Below are 16,654 nucleotides of genomic sequence, written 5' to 3' on the forward strand. Positions count from 1 at the left end.
ATTACTTCAAGTCATTATGAAATTATGATTTAATTATATGATTAAATGACTGCCTGCATTATATTATAATAAAATGTTTTCTTACCAAAATTCCCTTCCCCCCTAAAAGCAAACGCACAATTCCCGGTGTGTTTTTCTCCCAGGGCTTTATTAATAAAGTTCTGTTATTTCGTTGATGCCTCATTCCCTCAGAAATCCTAAAGGGATGAGAATGATGGGCTTTCATAGTTACCTGTGATGTGCCAAGCTGTGTACTTAAATTCTCACAGCTACTTTGTATGGTCCGGATTTTAATGTTGTGAGTAAGGAAACAAAGATTAAGGACATAGAAAATGAGGGAAGAGAAGGAACAATTTGAGTTCTCACTATGGGAAAAAACATGTCCTAAGAACTTTATGATCTTATTTAATTCTTTCAGCAATCCTGTCCCTATTGCAGATGAAACAAAATGAGCTTCAGAAAGGCTCAAGATCACACAAAGCTTTTTTGCTTCATTATTCATATTGCTTCCTTGGGAAACTAAGAGAAATACAATCGTATATTGTTACTTTATAAACTTAGTGTCTGCAGTGGGCAATTATTTGCTTACCAGATGACAGACTACTCTGTTCACTTTGCTCTTGAAAAATCGAGTGATGACTTGTGTTCTACATTTTTCTGTTTTAAATAAACGTGGTATGAAAAGTATACACTGGTTTTTATTTTCACACGTGCTCTGATAGCTTTTAGCAGCAACTTCATTTCACTAAAGTTGCTTTTTATGATAAAATTCAAGTCGGTTAAACAGGTTTTTTTCTCCCTTAAAAATAATATGTGACAGATACTCGTTTACTTTAAGGCTCTGGGAGTGCCTTTTATCATTGTTGCCTCAGGCAAATCACTGGCTTCAAGTTGTTTATAGTGTAATACAAGAAAGAATCTCTGAAGCAGTAAATTACAGTACACTGATGTAGTTCCTATAGTGTATAGTCTGTTAAAGGGAAGACAATAGGCTGAAACAAGACCAGAATGCCCTCTTAAGACTTATTTCTCTCTTTTCTTTCAAAAGGAGATTCTTTTGGCAGAATTTTTCTTGAGATCTTAAGAGCACCATGACTAGCATATAGTAGTGATTGTGTAGATGGACACAGAGAAAGGAGCTGGGAATAGAAGAGCATACTAGAGCAAAATTTGAAGGATCAGGTGGAGTCATTAGTTCTAGAAGACAGGTTTTTAGGTAGGTTTTGAAAAGTCAGGTGTCAAGAGATGGAATAAAGCCTTAAATTCTAACTAGTTAGGGGAGAGACATCAGTGAGTGGAACGAGCATAGGGTTGGTCGATAGATTTGATTTGGGTGACTTAAGACAAATTATTCAACTTCTCTCTGAGATAGAGGTTACAGTAGGTGTAGCTTTGAGGGTGAAATGAGCTTCAGTAAATATTTGCTGAATTTGAATTGAAGCCCTCAGTGAATGCTTAAAAGACTGAGGAAACTGTAGGTATGTCAGTCAGGACTTAAGTCAACCGATGTAGTTATAGTAAGCTGAGAAATAATTATGACTGATACTGAGTATAAGTGTAAGAGAACGGACCAATAACTATGGTAGACTGTAAGGAACTGAACAAAAGTAGGTAACAATTGACAACACACATCTCTTTGTCTTAACTCAGGAACTTACTGCTGTGCCAAGCATGGCCAAATTAGAGCTTGCCTGTGGTGATATGACACCACCTGGTTGGTGCCCAGAGTAAAGAAGCAAGCTGGAGACAGTTCCTAACAGAAGGAAGTCTCATGTACATGCATGATGTTAACAATTTAGGATAACAGATAGGTTGTCCTTTGTCTTTACTCTCTTGGGAATATCATTCTGTTTCTTCTTGGGAATATGAGATGATTTCTGTTCTACCTCTTGAGATCAAATTAATTTTATTATGGTTGACCATCCAGATTATCTAAAATACTCATCAATATTTTCTCATTTTTTATAGCAAACATATTTTACACAATGTCACATACATAGTGGGTCTTTTGGCTTATGAATTACCCTGGAAGGAATCACTCCTGACATCCATACTGCTAGTGTTGCTTTTAGGGAAGCCATGATAGACATTTATGTTTCATTTTGACTGGCAGCACCTGAACTGTTTTTTGTGTTTGAAAAATTTCATTCTTTTTTTTTTTTTTTTAATTTCTGGAGTGTTTTAGGTTTACAGAAAAATTTAACTGAGAGGTTTTCTCATTTACATCTTACACACAGTTTCCCCTATTATTAACATCTTATAGGTAGCATTTGTTGGAGTTAATAAACCAATGTGCTTAATTGCTCAGTCGTGTCCGACTCTTTGTGACCCCATGGACTATAGCTTGCCAGGCTCCTCTGTCCACAGGGATTCTCCAGGCCAGAATACTGGAGTGGGTAGCCTTTCCTTTCCCCAGAGTATCTTCTCAACCCGGGGATCGAACCCAGGTCTCCCACGTAGCAGGCAAATTCTTTACCATCTGAGCCACCAGGGAAGCCCAATAAATAAACCAATAATAACCAATATTGATACATTATTAAGTTCCACAGTTTACATTAAAGTTCATTGTACAATTCTGTGGGTTTTGAGAAATGTGTTATACTATGTATCATCATTATAGTATTATACAGAACAGTTTAACTTCCTTAAAACTCCCCTGTGCTCCATTATTCCTCCCTCACTCCCCACCACCTGAAACTTTGGCATATAGCTGTAGTTGTACTGTCACTATAGTTTTTATCTTTTTCCGAAGTATCTTATAGTTTGAATCATACAGCATGTAGCCTTTTCAGATCAACTTCTTTCACTTAGCAATATGATCTGGAAAATTTCTCTTTGTGGCTGTTTCAGTAGCTCATTTCTTTTTATTATTGTATGAATGATACTGTTGTATCATTCATTCATTGTATCATTCATTCATTGTATGATTGTATTGTATGAATAATACATTATATGAATGAGACTTCATTGTATGAATGTACTAGTTTATTCATTTACCTATTAAAGGACAGCTTGGTTGTTTATAGTTTCTGCCAATTATAAGTAAAAATGCTTTAAACATTTATGTGTAGGTTTTTGGATAGACATAAGTTTTCAACTAGTTGGATGAATATCTAGGAACATCATTGCTCGATCTGTGTTCAGCTTTATAAGAAACTAACAAGCTGTTTTCCAGAGTGGCTGTGTCATTTCACATCTTCAGGCATGTGCTTGATCTGAGATTGTACCCTTTCTTGGTAAAGCCCTTATGAGTGCTCCTCCTACCCTGTTAGAACCCCCACGTCTGCTTTAGGAAATTTGAGCTTTAAAGTATGTGAAATGCTCTCAGTTCTTGTCACTATTGGTACCAACAAAAGGAAAGTTCAGATATTTTGGGTTCTTGTGTAGTTCAGCACTTTCCTATTTTAACTTTACCTTCTCTAATTTCTATTCACTTACCTTCCAAAAACATTGAGTGCATGTAAACTTTTGGTAATCTGATAACATGGACCACAGCCTTGTCTAACTCAATGAAACTTAGCCATGCCATGTGGGGCCACCCAAGACGGCTGGGTCATGGTGGAGAGGTCTGACAGAATGTGATGCACTGGAGAAGGGAATGGCAAACCACTTCAGTATTCTTGCCTTGAGAAACTCATGAACAGTATGAAAAGGCAAAATGATAAGATACTGAAAGATGAACTCCCCAGATCGACAGGTACCCAATATGCTCCTGGAGATCAGTGGAGAAATAACTCCAGAAAGAATGATGGGATGGAGATAAAGCAAAAACAACACCCAGTTGTGAATGGGACTGGTGACAGAAGCAAGGTTTGATGCTGTCAAGAGCAATACTGCATAGGGACCTGGAATGTTAGGTCCATGGATCAAGACAAACTGGAAGTGGTCAAATAGGTGATGGCAAGAGTGAATGTCAACATTCTAGGAATCAGCGAACTAAGATGGTCTGGAATGGGTGAATTTAACTCAGAGGACCATTATATCTACCACTGTGCGCAGGAATCCCTTAGAAGAAATGGAGTAGCCATCATAGTCAACAACAGAGTCTGAAATGCAGTACTTGGATGCAATGAACTAACACCCAAAAAAGATGTCCTTTTCATTATAGGGGACTGGAATGCAAAAGTAGGAAGTCAAGAAACATCTGGAGTAACAGGCAAGTTCGGCCTTGGAGTACAAAATGAAGCAGGGCAAAGGAGTTTTGCCAAGAGAACGCACTGGTCATAGCAAACACCCTCTTCCAACAACACAAGAGAAGACTCTACACAAGGATATCACCAGATGGTCAACACCGAAATCAGATTGATTGTATTTTTTGCAGCCAAAGATGGAAAAGCTCCATACAGTCTGCAAAAACAAGACCAGGAGCTGACTGTGGCTCAGATCGTGAACTCTTTATTGCCAAATTCAGACTTAAATTGAAGAAAGTGGGGAAAACCACTAGACCATTCAGGTATGACCTAAATCAAATCCCTTATGACTATACAGTGGAAGTGAGAAATAGATTTAAGGGACTAGATCTGATAGACAGGGTGCCTGATGAATTATGAACGGAGGTTTGTAACATTGTACAGGAGACAGGAATCAAGACCATCCCCAAGAAAAAGAAATGCAAAAAAGCAAAATGGCTATCTGAGGAGGCCTTACAAATAGCTGTGAAAAGAAGAGAAGTGAAAAGCAAAGCAGAAAAGGAAAGATATACCCCTTTGAATGCAGAGTTCCAAAGAATAGCAGGGAGATAAGAAAGCCTTCTTCAGTGATCAATGCAAAGAAATAGAGGAAAACAATAGAATGGGAAAGACTAGAGATCTCTTCAAGAAAATTAGAGATACCAAGGGAACATTTCATGCAAAGATGGCACAATAAAGGACAGAAATGGTATAGACCTAACAGAAGCAGAAGATATTAAGAAGAGGTGGCAAGAATACACAGAAGAACTACAAAAAAGATCTTTACGACCCAGATAATCACGATAGTGTGATCACTCACACTCACCTAGAGCCAGACATCCTGGAATGTGAAGTCAAGTGGGCCTTAGGAAGCATCACTACAAACAAAGCTAGTGGAGGTGATGGAATTCCAGTTGAGCTGTTTCAAATCCTGAAAGATGATGCTGTGAGAGTGCTGCACTCAATATGCCAGCAAATTTGAAAAACTCAGCAGTGGTGACAGGACTGGAAAAGCTCAGTTTTCATTCCAATCCCTAAGAAAGGCAATGCCAAAGAATGCTCAGACTACCGCACAATTGCACTCATTTCACATGCTAGTAAAGTAATGCTCAAAATTCTCCAAGCCAGGCTTCAACAGTACGTGAACTGTGAAATTCCAGATGTTCAAGCTGGATTTAGAAAAGGCAGAGGAACCAGAGATCAAATTGCCAACATCTGTTGGATCATCGAAAAAGCAAGAGAGTTACAGAAAAACATCTATTTCTGCTTTATTGACTATGCCAAAGCCTTTGACTGTGTGGATCACAACAAACTGTGGAAAATTCTTCAAGAGATGGGAATACCAGACCACCTGACCTGCCTCTTGAGAAATCTGTGTGCAGGTCAGGAAGGAACAGTTAGAACTGGACATGGAACAACAGACTGGTTCCAAATAGGACAAGGAGTAAATCAAGGCTGTATATTGTCACCCTGCTTATTTAACTTATATGCAGAGTACATCATGAGAAACACTGGGCTGGAAGAAGCACAAGCTGGAATCAAGATTGCCAGGAGAAATATCAATAACCTCAGATATGCAGATGACACCACCTTATGGCAGAAAGTGAAGAAGAACCAAACAGCCTCTTGATGAAAGTGAAAGAGGAAAGTGAAAAAGTTGGCTTAAAGCTCAGCATTCAGAAAACTAAGATCATGGCATCTGGTCCCATTACTTCATGGCAAATAGATGGGGAAACAGTGGCTAACTTTATTTTTTTGGATTCCAAAATCGCTGCAGATTGTCACTGCAGCCATGAAATTAAAAGACACTTACTCCTTGGAGGGAAAGTTATGACCAACCTAGACAGCGTATTAAAAAGCAGAGACATTACTTTGTCCACAAAGGTCCGTCTAATCAAGGCTATGGTTTTTCCAGTGGTCATGTATGGATGTGAGAGTCGGACTGTAAAGAAAGCTGAGCACAGAAGAATTGATGCTTTTGAACTGTGGTGTTGGAGAAGACTCTTGAGAGTCCCTTGGACTGTAAGGAGATCCAACCAGTTCATCCTAAAGGAGATCAGTCCTGGGTGTTCATTGGAAGGACTGATGTTGAAGCTGAAACTCCAATACTTTGGCCACCTGATGCGAAGAACTGACTCATTGGAAAAAACCCTGATGCTGGGAAAGATTGAGGGCAGGAGGAGAAGGGGACGACAGAGGGTGAGATGGTTGGATGGCATCACTGACTCAATGGACATGGGTTTGAGTAGACTCCGGCAGTTGGTAATGAACAGGGAAGCCTGGCGTGTGTGGTTCATGGGGTCGCAAAGAGTCAGACATGACTGAGGAACTGAACTGAACTGAAACTTTTGGTTAAGGTCTTTCAAAACTCAGTGCCTGTCTAGTGTCTTTATCAGAATCTTCTCCATTTCATTAATTTTTAATTGTTATTTTATAAATCTCCATTACTATTTTATTTCACTTGTCCCTGTAGGATTTTAATTTATGAAGATGACTTGAGTAGTGACATAGAGAGATGAAATTTATATTACTTATATTTCTTGAAAGAAGAGAGCATGCCATGCCATGCTGGGCCACAGGGGAAACACCAGATTTTGGTCAGGAAACAGAAGCAGAAATAGGCAGAAAGCCTAGACCAAAGCCATTAACTAGTGTTTTCTCAGGAAAGACACAACAGGGTAAACAGCTTAGGATTGGCTGTTCATTAATTGTGGCAGGCAAGAAATAAATATTGACAAGGATGTGGAGAACAGGGAACCCTGTTCACTGTTGATAGGAATATAAATTGGTGCAGACATTATGGAAAACAATATGGAGATTCCTCAAAAAAAATTAAAAGTAGAACTATCACATGATCCTGCAATTTTACTTCTTGGTATTTATCTCAAGTAAGTGAAATCAGTGTCTCAAAGAAGATATGTGTACCCCTGTGTTGTGTTTGTTACAGCATTATTTACAATAGCAAAGACATGGTATGGGCTCACATATGTGGAATATATTTTTAAAAATTAATTTAATTGGAGGTTTATTACTTTACCATATTGTGGTTGTTTTTACCGTACATTGACATGAGTCAGGCTCAGATGTACATGTGTCCCCCATCCTGAACCTCCCTCCCCATCCCATCCCTCTGGGTTGTCCCAGTGCACCAGCTCTGAGTGCCCTGTCTCATGCATTGAACTTGGACTGGTCATCTGTTTCACATATGGTAATATACACGTTTCAGTGCTGTTCTCTCAAACATACCCACCCTCACCTTCTCCCACAGAGTCCAAAGTCTGTTCTTTCTCTCTGTGTCTCTTGCTGTCTCTTGTATAGGGTCGTCGTTCAGTTCAGTTCAGTTCAGTTGCTCAGTTGTGTCTGACTCTTTGCAACCCCATGGACTGCAGCACACCAGACCTCCCTGCACATCACCAACTCCTGGAGTTTACCCAAACTTACGTCCATCAAGTCGGTGATGCCATGCAACCATCTCATCCTCTGTCGTCCCCTTCTCCTCCTGCCTTCAATCTTTCCCAGCATCAGGGTCTTTTCAAATGAGTCAGTTCTTCGCATCAGGTGGCCAGAGTATTGGAGTTTCAGCTTCAGCATCAGTTCTTCCAGTGAACATTCAGGACTGATTTCCTTTAGGATGGAGTGGGAGGGTCATCATTACCATCTTTCTACATTCCCTATATATGCGTTAATATACTGTATTGGTGTTTTCTTTCTGACTTACTTCACACTGTATAATAGGCTCCAGTTTCGTCCACCTCATTAGTACTGATACAAATGCATTCTTTCTAAGAGCTGAACAATATTTATATAGAATATATTTTTAAATGAGCTCATAGATACAGAGAACAGATTGGATATTAGCAGAGGTAGGGAATTAGGGTGGTGGGCAAACAGGGTCAGAATGTACAAACTTCCAGTTATAAGGTAAATAAGTCTTAGGAATGTAATGTACAGCAGAATGACTGTAGTTAACAGCACCATATTTGAAAGTTGCTAAGAGAATAGATCTTAAAAGTTATCATCACAAGAAAAAACTTGTAAATGTGGTGGTGGACATTAACTAAACTTACTGTAGTAATTATCTTGTAATATATTCATATCAAATCATGCTGTACACTTAAAACTACTAATACAATGTTCTGTCAACTATATATCAATATTAAGAAAATTTTAAAAAAATGATTCTGGCAGATTTGGGGCTATACAGGTGGTCTTTAGTTGCCTGTTACTTGGCCCTGGGATGATTTAGAGCAGCAGAAATATTGGCTTGGTGTGTAAGAGTTCAGTAAGGAGGTTAGTTGGAGCTATAGACTTGTAATTGGTTGGTTTGCATATGAGGGGTATGCTCCTGACTGAGCCCTTTGCCACTTCTAAGAATTGGTTAGCCCTGGGATGGGCAGTCTCTTCCCTAGCCAGCTCAACCATAAATGCCAAAGCATCAAGAACACAGAAAATAAGAAAATATGATTAAAGTAATTGGTCCTGTGATGAACCGATGCCAGATTGAGAATTTAAGAAAACAAGGAACATGCCCTCAGCTTACTCTTTTCAAAGCCTGTTTAAATTGTAAGCTACAACCTATATATATAGAAAAGTACATAGAACAAAGATATAATATAGCACATGATTATAAAACATAAATTCTTATAACTGCCAGCCAGACTAACTGCCAACATCCTAGAAATCCCCTGTGTATTCCTTCTACATCACAATACCCTCTATATTTGGAGGTTACCATTATCTTTAATTTTATGGGAATTACTTCCAGACTCGTCTTTATAGTTTTATGTATGTGTATATCACTAAACAGTAGTAGTTTAGATTTGCCTATTCTTGATCTTTAAAGTAATCTTTACTATAACAGATCTTTTGTGTCTTGCTGGTTTTATCCAACATTGTGATTCATTTGTTGCTGTATATTGCTGAAATGTGTTCTCTTCCTTGCTGTATAGGATCCCATGTATGGATTTACCACAGTATATTCATTTCTCTCTTCTATTCTTGATGGACAGCTAGGCAGTTTCTAGTTTGATGCTGTTTTTTTCTTTCGATTTGTCGAAACCCTTTGTATATATTCTGGATATAAACCTTTTATCAGGCACCAGTGTAGTGAATGTTTTCTCTTATCCTTGTAACCACACTTTTTAGTATCTTGATGAACAATTCTTAATTTTAATGTAGTCAAATTTATCAGTTCTTTTATCTAGAGTTTGTATTTTTTGTTTATTTAAAAAATTCTTCCCTACACTGAGGTAATGAAAATGTTTTTCTACATTATCTTCTAAAAAGTATGGTTTTACTTTGAACATTTTATTTAAAAATCCACTGGAGTTTTCTTCTGTGAATTGTGTTAATTTGGTTATTTTTCCATACGTATATCAAATTATCTCACACCATTATTGAAACAACTGTCATTTTCGTGTTGCTTCACAGTGGTATTTATGCCATAAATTAAGTGACCATAAATCTGGGGAATCTTTTCTAAATTATTAATTCTATTCTGTTGATCTGTTTTAATTATCCCTGTACCAGGAACACACCAATACTTTAAATGAAGTCTTGGAATCTGGTAGGGCAAACTGTATCACTTTGTTGTTCTTGGAGAGTGTCTTGATGTGCTTGGCCTTCGCGTTACATACAAATTTTAGAAATAGCCTCTCAGTACACACAGACACAACCTTCTGAGATTCGAATTTGGATTACTTTGCGTCTGTAGATCAAATTAGGAAAGAATTGACATCTTTACAGTATCAAGTTTTTCAGTCCTTAAAGTTCAAGTTGGTATATCTAAGCTATTATAAATTGTATGCATGTGTATGAAATTTCATGTTCTGTTGTTGGTAAATAGAAACACAGTTTATTTTTGTATATTGCTTTAATATCTAGCAACCTTGCAGGATAGTAATCTCTTATTATGTTTTTATTACAAGAGAGTGGTACCCCTCCCGTTTTTATCCCTTGATTCTTGGACTTGAACTGGCTATGAGTGAAACAGCAGCATATGTTGGAGACCAGTTTAGAGCATATGCCACCTCCTAGGAAGCCTTACTGCAGCCCTGCAATGTATTGACACTTAGCTGTTTCTGTAACTTAAAACATTAAATTTTTTACATTATTTTAATGAAATATTTATAAGTATATACACACACTTAAACCTGTTGTGGAAGACAGAATCATCAAATCTAAAGGGAACAGCATCTTAGGGAAATAAAGCATAATGGTCATGGAATTTTGATGGACTCTGATCTAAAATTAACAGATATTCTATTAAATTAACTCCTGGATAGTCTACAGTTAGAATAATTGCTAATTATCTAGTTAAGGAATTCTGTACTTAGTCAGCTCCTGTGCCCCAGAATCATGTAAGAATTGTTGACTTTTAAGAAATATAAATTGGACTGAAGTGAGAAAGAAATAAAGAATGACTAGTAAGCAGCACTGAATAAATAAGGAAATGCATTCAACTGAAATTTATCCATGGGATACTGAAAATTCTTTAAGTGAATCTGATTATAAACTTCTGTAATAAGAGACACTAAATGAAAAGGAGGCTTTTTACAAAGATGACTTTTCCCATGATCTTTTGTATGTTCTTACGTTAGCTTAATACAAAGCGAGATTTTTTTTTGTCAAAAATTATACAGATGTTTGTAGAACTGGAAGTTGAATTCTGCTTTTTCAGTTCTCATAATGTTTCCCTTTCAATAATAAACTTATGGTTGTTTTATATTCAAGTACTGTTGTATATCTACTTACCGCCAGCTAGAACGCCCAGGATTCAAATTCCTGAAATGCATTTATGTGATATTTCAAAAAAGAACATTTTGAAAATCAGACAAATATGCACACGTATATAAACACATGACAGAAAATTATACAAGAAATTATAAGCAGGGATTGACCCCAGAAAAAGAGTTTACATTTTATACAACCTTTTGTACTGTTTGAGTATTTTTTAATCTTGTGGATTTATTACTTTTTAAACTTAAAAAGTTTAACAATTTAAAAAAGGGAAAAAAACCCACTCAGTTCCAAGTGTACATACACATATATCACAGGAAGAAAAGCTCTATACACATATATATCCATTTATTAACAGTGGTTCTTCTTAGGAAAGAGGAGTTGGTTGGCAAAAGGTTAAAATTTTGCTTTTTCTGAACTGTTTTAAGAAGTGCACAAATCATTTCTGTACAGGCCAATTAAAAAAACTAAAAGGAGTATAACCCCTGTAACCATCCTCAGGTCAAGAAATAGAACTTAACCAGCACCCCCAAGAGACTTCTTGGGAAGGATTAGAAAGGTAATCCCAAGAAGTCTCTTGCATTATTTTGGTCAGCATTATACATATGACATTCATTCCTGTTGCCATTCATAGCATAACATAGTATTTGCTGTATAATATTCCATCCTATAAACATGCCTCAATTGCTTCAATTTATTGTTAATGGACAATTGGGTTGTTTCTGGTTTTTGCTTACCACAAGTGATTCTTCAAGAACATTCCTATACACATCTTTTGCACATGTGTATGCTTTTCTTTTGGATATATACCTAGTAATGGAGTGCATGGGTCATAGGGAATATATTAATATATGTTCAAGTAGTAACTGCTGTTATTTTTGTTTATTTCCACTTATACATCCCCAATACCTCAAATACAATTGAACTCTTCTCATATTCCCTCACACACCAAGCTTTTATTACTGCTTCAGTTTTTCCTTATTGTTGAGGACTGTTATTTTCCCCAAATAGCTGCTGCTTCCCTCTAGGGTAAGATTATTTTTTCCTATCCTACTATTGGCAAAAAGAAAAAAAGGTTTCCAAAGAGGCAGCACCAGTAACACAAGCAGTATATTTTTGGCTATTGCTCTGCAGTCAAATCAACATTTGGAATTGTCTGTTTCATTCTGTCTATTAATTCGATAGATATATATACTATTTGAATTTGCCTCCTGTGTGAACAAAAATAGATATGCCTCCACTTGGGGAATATCTGAATAAAATACCTATTATTAGTAAACATCAATTCCAGTGTCTCATAAGTATCTGTAAACATAAAATTGACCACTTATGCGTCTGTGTACCTATGTAATATGCTTCCCTAATGGCTCAGTCAGTAAAGAATCTGCCTGAAGTGCAGGAGACCCAGGTTTGATCCCTGAGTCGGGAAGATCCCCTGGAAAAGGGCATGGCAACCCACTCTAGTATTCTTGCCTGGAGAATCCCATGGACAGAGGAGCCTGGTGGGCTACAGTCCATGCGGTCACAAAGAGTCGGACACTACTGAGCGACTTAACACATGCCTATGTAATATAAAAACTAATGTTTTAAAACTAAAGCGGTTGGTAAACCTAACTGGCACATTAATGAGTGCCTAGTTTGTAAGGGAAGAATTTCATGTCAGCTGCAAAGTTGGCAACGAAGTGCCTGTATGTAACAAAGTGCCCTGTCTTCTCGGGGATGGTTCATTGGACTCATCAAGCGTTTTGGGAGAAAAAGGAGTTTGGTACTGTTTTGAAGAAGGGAAATGCTAATTAAAACCTTAGTGATAATGTAAATATTAAGAAACCTGAAATACAGTAAGTCTGTGGAACAGTGGAATCCCTCGTATGCTGCTGGCGCAACTATTTTTCGAAGTGGTCTGGCAATATTTAATAAAGCTGAAAAAGTGCAGACCTAAAATCTAATAGAATATTCTTCTAGGTTATTATCCTACAGAAAATGTTATACATGCATACAAGGGCACATGTGCATGTCTGTTCATTGCTTTGTAATAACAAGAAAACAAGAAGTAATATAAGTATCTAACAGTAGGGAAATGAATAGAATTTGGAGAATTCATATGATAGAGTGCCTGTGTGCCTGCTGTCACTTCAGTCATGTCTGACTGTTTGATACCATGGACTATAGCCCACCAGGCTCCTCTGTCCATGGGTTTCTCCGGGCAAGATACTGGATTGGGTTGCCGTGCCCTCCTGCAAGGGATCTTCCCCACCCAGGGGTCAAACATGTGTCTCTTACGTCTCCCGCATCGGCATGCAGGTTCTTTACCATTAGTGCCACCTGAGAAGCCCTCAGGTGATGGAATGCTAGAATGTGATTACCAGTATTCCACCATGAATCTATACTATGGGTAAGTCTTAAAAAGGAAAGGGTGCATAAAACAGCAAGTTAGAAAGGGGTATTATATATGATCATTATATTAATGTAATGATGCCACTGACGTAAACTGGGGAAAAAAAGCCTTACAAATCAATAGTTACGTATCAGTACTAATATTGGATATATACAAACATGAATATTGAACAAAAATGAAAAAGATACACTGCAAGTTTAGGAAAAAATGAACTATAAACATATTTCTTTTTTCAAAAGAGCTTCTGATGCAACATTGTAAATCTGTCAGATCTTGTATTCAGAATATGTACAGAACTCTTATAACTCAGCAGTGAAAAGACAGTTAACCCAATTAAAAACTGGGCAAAGGCTTTGAATACTCATTTCTTCAAAGAAGGTATGTACAGGACCAATAAGTACATTAAAAGTTGTTCAATATCATTAATGTTTCAGTTCAGTTCAGTCGCTCAGTCGTGTCCGGCTCTTGGCGACCCTATGGACTGCAGCATGCCAGGCCTCCCTGTCCATCACCAACTCCCGGAGTTTACTCAAACTCATGTCCATTGAGTCAGTGATGCCATCCAACCATCTCATCCTCTATCATCCCCTTCTCCCACCTTCAGTCTCTTCAAGCATCAGGCAGGGTCTTTTCAAAACAGTCAGTTCTTCGCATCAGGTGGCCAATGTATTGGAGTTTCAGCTTCAGCATCAGTCTTTCCAATGAATATTCAGGACTGGTTTCTTTTAGGATGGACTGGTTGGATCTCCTTGCAGTCCAAGGGACTCTCAAGAGTCTTCTCCAACACCACAGTTCAAAAACATCAATTCTTCTGTGCTCAGCTTTCTTTATAGTCCAACTCCCACATCCATACATGACTACTAGAAAAGTGATAGCTTTGATTAGATGGAACTTTGTTGGCATTAATGTTCAGTTAATTTAATTAATGTTGGTATTAATGTTTAGAAAAATGCAAATGAAACCACTTCATACCCAGTAAAATGGCTAGAATCAAAAAGTCAAATAGTAGCAAGTGTTAACAAAAACATGGGAAAATTGGAACATTCATTCGCTACTGGTGAGAATGTAAACTGGTGTATCCACTTTGAAAATAATCTGGCAATTCCCCAAACAATCAAACATGCAGTTATGATGTGACCCAGCAGTTCTTCTCCTAGGTATTTACTCAAGAGAAATGAAAACATATATCCGTATAAAAATTTGTACAGCTTTTTTATTAATATCTCAAAGGTGGTAACAATCCAAATGTCCACCAACAAATGAATAAACAAAATGTGATACAGTGAAATGTTATTCTGCCATAAACTATAATGAAGTATTCCACAGTCTAGATAAAAGATTAAATGCAATACAGAAAGAATCCTAATTAAAGGAAATGTTAATTGTTTTTGAGGGTCTGCTATATATCAGGCACTGTGCTGGCATTTTGCATATAGTGTTTCTGTTAATCCTTCAAAAACACTACGTTTTAGAAAAGAGGACACTAAAGTTCATGGAGTTTAAATAATTTGCCTAAAGACCACATTTATTAAGCAATAGAGCAGAATTTCAGTATAGAATTGTCTGATTCCAAATTCATATTTTTTCTATTATAGTGCTTTTATTTCTAAAAAAGCAATTGTGAAGACAGATGACCCTAATAGAAAGTATTTTCTGTTTATCACATATTATATTGCATACCTTGTATTCTAGCTTAGCATTGTAATTGGCTGTAACTAATTTCCCTTAATGATTCATCTGTATATCCTCAGCTCTGCAAAACGTGCCTGATGTTTAGTATTTGCTCATTAATTACTTGTCAGTTAAAAGAGTGGATGGTTAACAGATCTCAATTGTTTGTCTATATGCTGGTATTCTTACCTGAGTTTGAAAATGATTTTCCTTCATAGGACTAAGAATTAAATTCAAATTCATTAGTTTGATAGCTGCCCTTTTATTTACAGTTATTAATCTCTATGTAGACTTCAGCTGAAATATGTTACATCAGCCAGCCCACCGAGAGATTGAAGTGAAGGATCCAGTGAAGAACAAAGCATGATTCAAAGTTCTTAATAGTGAAGTCAGCTTAATAACATTTTGATGTTTAAATAATTCATACTTGTTTGTGAAATCAATTTCCTGGCTTAATTTCTTAGGAAAATCATATAATAAGTTCAAATTTAGACATAATAAGATTAGGTATCTGCAGTTTATCAAGGTAAATAATCTAGAAATTAGTTGGAAATACAGTTTTGGAGTTTGGGGAATCTAGAGCTATAATCAGTAGCCATTAACTACATGTGGCTATTTAATTAAAATTAAGAAGATTAAAGAAGATGAGTTCTTCATTCTCACTGGTCACATTCCAAATGCTCAGTAACACTTGTGTACATTTTCAGGCCACGTATAGCCAAATATAGCTAGAGGCTATTATCAGACAGCACCATTATAGAATACTTTCATCATCACAGAAAGTTTTATCAGCTAGCCCTGTTCTCAAAGCCAGAAGAAAAGATTTAGGAGCTATTTAGAGACTGAACAGTAGTTAATTCAGCAAACATTTGTTCATCTTCTGTAGTCTCTGCGTATATAAATAAATAAACTGAAGTAAAGGGCTCATGTATGTTGTAGCAGAGTTGATAACATGCAAACAAGTGAATACAGTCTTGTACCAAGTATTTTAATAAATATACAAAGTACTGTGTCTCTGCTTTAGGGTGCCAACATGTTGAAGGATGAGTAGTATTTCCTGAAGAAGGAAATAGTTCCTCATAGGAAAATGTCGGCAGAAGTCAAGTGTGAATCAGATTGTGCTGGAGAATAGGCCAGGAAATGAAGATGAAACTTTTGACTATGGAATACTAGACTGAACGAAATAGAGCAGACGGATAGCTGAAAAGCTATAGGGTGGTCAGTACAGGAAAATATGGAAAGTAAGAGGCAGGCAGGTGTCCAGCATCAGTTCAGGAGAAATCTTATAAACATTGTGTCCTGCGTCTGTTCTCTCTCTGTCGTGTAAATCGGTGTGTTTCTCGTACGCTAGAGGGCATATCCTTAAAGCAACAGTTCTGCACTGATAAAAATAATAAAAAATTGTTCACTCATTATTGTGTTTCCTTTAAAATATATGTAGATATTATTAATAAACTATTATGCCCTGACATTTGGATAAAGTTTGACACTTTTATGTAGTAGTTCAGATTCCAAGGTGGTAAATGTTCATTTGAAATTGGAGTAGTAGTTTAAGTAGTTTAAGTACTTAGTTGTACTAAGTACTTACTCTAAGTAGTTGATAAGTTTTAAGTCCACTGCACTGGGAGTTTACCTTAAGAGAAAGTTTGTTTGAATGGTCTTGGAAAATGAAGTGACTTTT

At 37.0% G+C, this 16,654-nt stretch overlaps 1 protein-coding gene across 11 annotated transcripts in view; it reads left to right on the plus strand.

Annotated features, from left to right (window-relative positions):
• The window catches only part of FNDC3A (fibronectin type III domain containing 3A), a 112,169-nt gene that overhangs the window by 20,813 nt on the left and 74,702 nt on the right, over positions 1–16,654 (plus strand). The gene's annotated exons all lie outside the window — the stretch shown is intronic.

This window comes from Dama dama, chromosome 30 (assembly GCF_033118175.1).
Source record: "Dama dama isolate Ldn47 chromosome 30, ASM3311817v1, whole genome shotgun sequence".
Taxonomy (NCBI): Eukaryota; Metazoa; Chordata; class Mammalia; order Artiodactyla; family Cervidae; genus Dama; species Dama dama.